Source organism: Girardinichthys multiradiatus, chromosome 14 (assembly GCF_021462225.1).
Source record: "Girardinichthys multiradiatus isolate DD_20200921_A chromosome 14, DD_fGirMul_XY1, whole genome shotgun sequence".
In the NCBI taxonomy this organism is placed as follows: Eukaryota; Metazoa; Chordata; class Actinopteri; order Cyprinodontiformes; family Goodeidae; genus Girardinichthys; species Girardinichthys multiradiatus.
Window position 1 is genome coordinate 34,839,650 of NC_061807.1, and position 6,801 is coordinate 34,846,450.

Below are 6,801 nucleotides of genomic sequence, written 5' to 3' on the forward strand. Positions count from 1 at the left end.
TTGAAAATGAATCTGTTTTTGTGGTAATGGCTGTGATTGTGAGGCTATCAACGTTACACGCATATAGAATTTTCCTTTCAGAAAATAAAATGAGCTGGTAGTTTTTCAAGGTGACACTGCTCTTTCATGAATAGCCTGCAAGGGTACTTTGTAGGTTTTAGAGTCAGCTGTGGAGGATGTGTGTTAGTGAGGAAGTAGGATTGCAGGTTCCTCTTTCATAGAAGCTAAAAACTCTTCCTGATCTTAAAGTTAATGAACAGAAAATCATGGAAAAGATAAAACATTTCCATTACCTAATGCACTTTACAGAAAGAGAAAACTGTTTGCCACTGTGACCCTTCAGCTCATTGGCTCATGCTACATAGCCATGTAGAAACATAAACAGCAAATGTAGGTGAGTATAGTTATGGATTCAAGCCTAAAATTCTCCTATTTAATCCCTGAAGCTTTATCTAGGGGAATAGAAAGGCTGGCTAACTTTTAAAAGAAAGAAGAAAACAAAAAGATACCAATGCCTCCATCACACCAGGATTGAAAAAAGGCCATATTATGTGCATTAGGTAAACTAATCTGTGTGGAAGCATAGGTCTGTATCTGGATGTTTCTGCTTGAAAAAGTACTAATATGAGGTTCACGGTATAATTTACTGAATACCTACCAATCTCTATTTCCATGCAGCCTTTTTTTTTTACCACATTACACCTCTGTTCTGTGTCATTTCCATCTATAGAGGACATCTGAGACGGGAGTCACAAAAGAAGAGTTGTCACACTGCTTCGCAATCTTGCCGTGTATGTTGGTGTACCAAAAGAGGCATCTCACATGGGTCTAAACACTAAGCAATGAAATATACACTTACCGGCCACTTTATTAGGTACACCTGTCCAACTGCTCGTTAACGCACATTTCTAATCAACCAATCACATGGCAGCAACTCAATGCATTTAGGCATTTAGACATGGTCAAGACGATCTGCTGGAGTTCAAAAAGAGCATCAGAATGGGGAAGAATGGTGATTTAAGTGACTTTGAACAAGGCATGGTTGTTGGTGCCAGACGGGCTGGTCTGAGTATTTCAAAAACTGCTGATCTACTGGGATTTTCACGCACTGGCATCTCTAGGGTTTACAGAGAATGGTCCGAACAAGAGAAAATATCCAGTGAGCGACAATTCTGTGGGTGTAAATGCCTTGTTGATGCCAGAGGTCAGAGGAGAATGGCCAGACTGGTTCAAGCTGATAGAAAGGCAACAGTAACTCAAATAACCACTTGTTACCACCAAGGCATGCAGTAGAGCATCTCTGAACGCACAACACGTCGAACCTTGAGGCGGATGGGCTACAGCAGCAGAAGACCACACCGGGTCCCAATCCTGTCAGCTAAGAACAGGAAACTGAGGCTACAATTCACACAGGATCACCAAAATTGGACAATAGAAGATTGGAAAAACGTTGCCTGGTCTGATGTGTCTCGATTTCTGCTGCGACACTCGGATGGTAGGGTCAGAATTTGGTGTCAACAACATGAAAGCATGGATCCATCCTGCCTTGTATCAACGGTTCAGGCTGCTGGTGGTGGTGTAATGGTGTGGGGGATAATTTATTGGCAAACCTTGGGCCCCTTAGTACTAATTGAGCATCGTGTCAACGCCACAGCCTACCTGAGTATTGTTACTGAGCATGTCCATCACTTTATAACCATAGTGTACCCATCTTCTGATGGTTACTTCCAGCAGGATAACGCGCCATGTCATAAAGTATGAATCATCTCAGACTGGTTTCTTGAACATGACAATGAGTTCACTGAACTCAAATGGCCTCCACAGTCACCAGATCTCAATCCAATAGAGCACCTTTGGGATGTGGTGGAGCGGGAGATTCACATCATGGACGTTCAGCCGACAAATCTGCAGCATCTGTGTGATGCTATCATGTCAATATGGACCAAGTCTATGAGGAATGTTTCCAGTACCTTGTTGAATCTATGCCACGAAGGATTAAGCCAGGTCTGAAGGCAAAAGGGGTCTAACGTGGTACTAGCAAGGTGTACCTAATAAAGTGGCCGGTGAGTGTATTTTGTGGAACATCAAGTCCTGTCAAAAATATTAAGTATGTGTTTTATTTTCGGTGTGCCTCCTATTGTATACTGTATGCATTTGGGATAAAGGTTTTAAAATGTGTTCTGCTCGCCCATGTTGGCATATTTTATTTTTGCTGTAACGTTAACTTTTATGTTATCTTATTATTTTATTTATTTTTTCCCGTAGTTCAGAATTGCCTTACACTGTGAGATGAAAACTAAAGGCTTTAAGTACAGTCTTTGAGTGCTCCCAAGTGGTCAAATAGTTATGAGCTGAAAAATAGATTGCCCTCCTTTTGGAACTATTCCAAGCATTTAATATCCTCCAGACCTTAGGTCTTGACTAGAAACATCTTGGTCCAATGTTCATGGTCTATATAAACAAAACTAACTGCTCCTAAGATCCTGGGCCACTCTCTCTTGCCTCCAAATAGCAGGCAGGCTATTGTTTAACACCATACACACTTCACTCTTTATCAAACATCCACACACTACACAACTGACTCACTAATGCCAACATCCGGTTCTCTAATTATTTTTGGTTACAGTTGAGCTAATTCAATGAAACATTTAATTTGCAACTGAAAATGTTGTGTCTCTTATTTTTGTCATTACTTCCTATGCCAGGTTGTAATAGTGTGAAATCAAGTAATGTAATTATTGGGTCATTGTTGTGACCTTTAAGTGGTACTCGCTTAAATTCCACACTGGTGGCAGATATGTGCAGTTTAAAAACCATCTTTAAGCTAAGACATTCATGCAGCAGATGTTTTTTTGCAAGTCCAGAAAGTGTGGCAGCCTGGAGGGACCGTTATGTATGCTATGGTATCAGATGCACAGACAGGTGATGCTAAAAGCAGAATTTTCTGAAAGCAGAATTTCTTCCTATGCCAAACAAATCACAATGCAGATATGCAATAGAGTGATAGATGTACTAACAAGTACAGCCTAATCAAAGCATATGTTTTGCACATTACTAAAGACAACATTTGGTTTGCCATTACTGCTTCCACAGCAATTAGCAAGCCTTGAGGTAGACAGGTGGTGCTGACCAAATCTATTCCATACTGTTTCCTGATATGTAGCTCACAGGTGTGTGTCCTTTCAATGTTAAAAGGCAGAGCACAGTCTTAGAGAACAAACTCTAACTGCCTAACAACATGGGAAGAGCTATGAGATAATCTGTATGTAATTTCAGTTCTTTAGTAAGACAATTTCATCCACAGGAACAAACCTGAATGTCAAGACCTTGTAGTTAAGACATCCATCAATCCATTCTCAATGCTCAATTTTTCATGCAGAGTCATGGGAGAGCTGGTGCCTACATTAAGCAGTCATTGGGCGAGATGTGGGATGCACCCTGGTGGGTCGCCAGTCCATCACAGGGCAACACAGAGACAGACAGGAACAGACAACCATGCACACACACGCACATACTCATGCCTAAGGACAATTTAGAGAGACCAGTTAACCAAGTAGTCATGTTTTTGGACTGTGGGAGGAAGCCAGAGTACCCGAAGAGAACCCATGCAGACACGGAGAGAACATACAAACCCCATGCAGAAAAACCCCAGGCCAAATACTTTTATTATATCTGGGATACATTTGAAACCCTGAAGGCCTCAGTTATGATGTGAAGGTTCACCTGGTTACATTTTGAAAAATGCTGAATGGGTATGGCTTTCTGTAAAGGGTTCCCTTGACAAATCTTTACTGCATAAAAATGAAAAGTTAGGCACAATTTCACTTCACAAATTTGCATCTGAACCAACTTTAGCATTTCCAAAAAAATTTACTTTAGAGACTAAGTGTTTGGTAGTTATGCCCAGTGACAGATTTGGAGAGAACCAAACATAATATAATAGTAGACTCATTACAGTACAGGATAATGCACAATCATGATCCTCATTACTGTTGCAACCAAGTTTTGGTTGTTGATTTTCTTTATAATTTTATGTTTAATTTATTATTTCTTTTAAAAGGATCAGTTTTATTTTTGCTTCACCATGCTTTGTACTTTGTACTCCTTTTTTGTACTCCCTGTCATTATAACTGGTTCACTTTAGCTAAACAGCTAATTTGATTTAGTTGTGTTAACAATAACATAAATATTAATTGGTGCATCAAAACATCAGATAAAAACTTTATGAGCATAAGATATAGTGATTCCCAAAGAACGGTGTTTGGCATTGTTTTGACATTTGTAATATCACAATAATTTTTTCTCATTCCACTTTCTCATGGCCGTGTTGGTTTGTGAAGGACCCAAATGCAGACTGAATGACAGACAGTTCTTTAATAGAAATCAATGGTGAACCTACAGCGAGGATTGCAGGGAGAACAGGTTTCAGGGACACAGGCAGGAACAGGCAGAGAAACAAAGCACGGAACCTAAAGCTCAACAGAAATCAGCAATAAATAATGACAACCAGGGGGCTTATAAGTGTGGAGAAAAGCATGGCAAGCAGGTAAGAGTGAAGAACAACTGAGGCTGAGGGGAGGAGACTTATTAACACAGAGGAACTAAATATAGATAACTAAAACCACAGGAACATCTGACAAGAAAATCTAAATGTACAAATAACACAAGAATAAACTGAAAAATATGTATAAAAAGTCATGATCTAAAAGGACAACACTAAATAATATCAACAACAGCAAAATAAAGAAAACAGACACCTGAAAGAAACTAAAAAAACCTAAGGATCATGACACTGATTAATAGGCCTGATTACAATGTTAAAGTTAAATGTATTCATCATATAGACAAGAGTCAATGGTAAGTCTATGCATAGTCCTCGTTTAGACCTTCATATTTTGTCAAATTTAGACCAATTAATTGTACTGGTCTAAATATTTACTGAACTTAGACTTAGAATTTGAGAAAATATAAACCTGAACACATAGAGAGCTTCAGAAGTTCATGCTTTCTTCTGTTGTTATATTACAGTTATTAAATATGTTTGAAAAAACATTTTTTTTTTTTTATTTGAGAACAAAATATTGATAGAATATTGACAAATGTGATGATTTGTTTACCTTTACTGAATTTGTATAGTACTGGAGGGTAAAAACAATGCACATTTTATATAAAGTGTCATTAAACATTTGAGCTGCATAGGCTGTGCCCTTACAGTAAGAAGCTTTGTCGATATCACCAAAGAATAAGTTACATTTGTTTTCATGAAAGTAAAAGGTCAACTGTACAGCAAGAAATGTGATATCAAACCAGAACTACCACAGCTTCATACAAAAGCAGTCCCTATGTGACTAAGTTTAAAACTAAGAGTTGACACAAACCTGAATATATCTCCTAAGCAGATGGGAATAAAGTTTAATTTGCCTTGTCTTAAAAAAGATATGTATTTTATACAAACCACAATAAAATCCTGACTGGTATGCATAATAAGTCCTGGTTGCTTACATTATTTGCACATGTTGTGTGAATTTGTAACCCATCTGGTAAAGACAATGTATTAGTAAATGACAGGTCCAGAGTGGGAGATCTTGTTTTATTATGTTTTTTTTTTTAATCTTGCTTCAAGCAGGTCTATCTACAAACTAAAAAAGGTTGAAAAAAACATTAATTTTTCCACTGAATACAAACCAATTTTGGCCTTGATGTATAGGGACCCAATACATATTGTTTAGAAGTATTTCCAATCAAAACATGCTCAATGGGAATATATTTCCTAGAGAGAAATGCTATAATGTTTGAGCTATCAAAGTTATTCTGAGTCAAGAATATGTGCTTCTTGCCTTCCACCCAGTTTAATGGTTCAGCATCGCTGTGCGTCCAAGTAGTTCCAAACTGTTTGCTTTGTTACCACTGGGCTTTGTGGCAGTCAGGTCCATGATAGTGCATGTAAGTACCAGTTGTACACAAAATAAATCCAAATAAGATTGTCTATAGAAGATTAGATCCCATTGTTATTAGCTAATTTCAATGAGTAAAAAAAAAACATCCCTGTGAAATTTTCCTGCTACCTCGAGAAAACCAAATGAAAAATATTTAGCATGAAAAGGAACAAATTGGGACAGTCATAGGAAATATTTTTAAGAGTATTGGTTTTGTTTTGGCTTCTACCCCAAGAAGAATAACATGAGCTGCTCCTTGCCCCATAAAGATGAAAGATTAAAAGCTAGGGCTTTTAGAAAGGCTCGTCTTCAATCTGCATACACTCATTCGTCACTTTATTTGGTACACTGATGTAATTGCTACTTAACACAACTAGCAGCTCAATGCATTTAGTCATCTGAACCAGTGGCACCCCCAGAAAAGTTGTGAACTACAAAACAAATGTCTTTTGTTTTAGTTTTACAAATTTACATTTTCGACTGACTAGAATTTAACAAAACAAAGTTTCACAGTCTACATATAGCAGGCCTTGACTTTAGAAAATCACAGAAGACAGGCATCTCTGACAGGTGCAGATATTTATTACTGCTTTTCAGAGCATCCAGGACAATCCTTGCACAATAGGTACCACTCATGTCAGATAAGAGTGGAAAACTGATACTATAATTCAAACAGGCTTTCCAAAATTAGACAATACCAGGTTAGAGAAACACTATCTGGTCCAAGAAGTCTCAATTTCAGTTTTGAAATTTAGTTGATATGGTCAGAATTTGATATAAACAACAGAAAAGCATGGATCCATCCTGCCTCGTATGAACTGCTGCTGCTGGTGGTGAGATAATGGTTTGGGAGGCATTTTCTTGG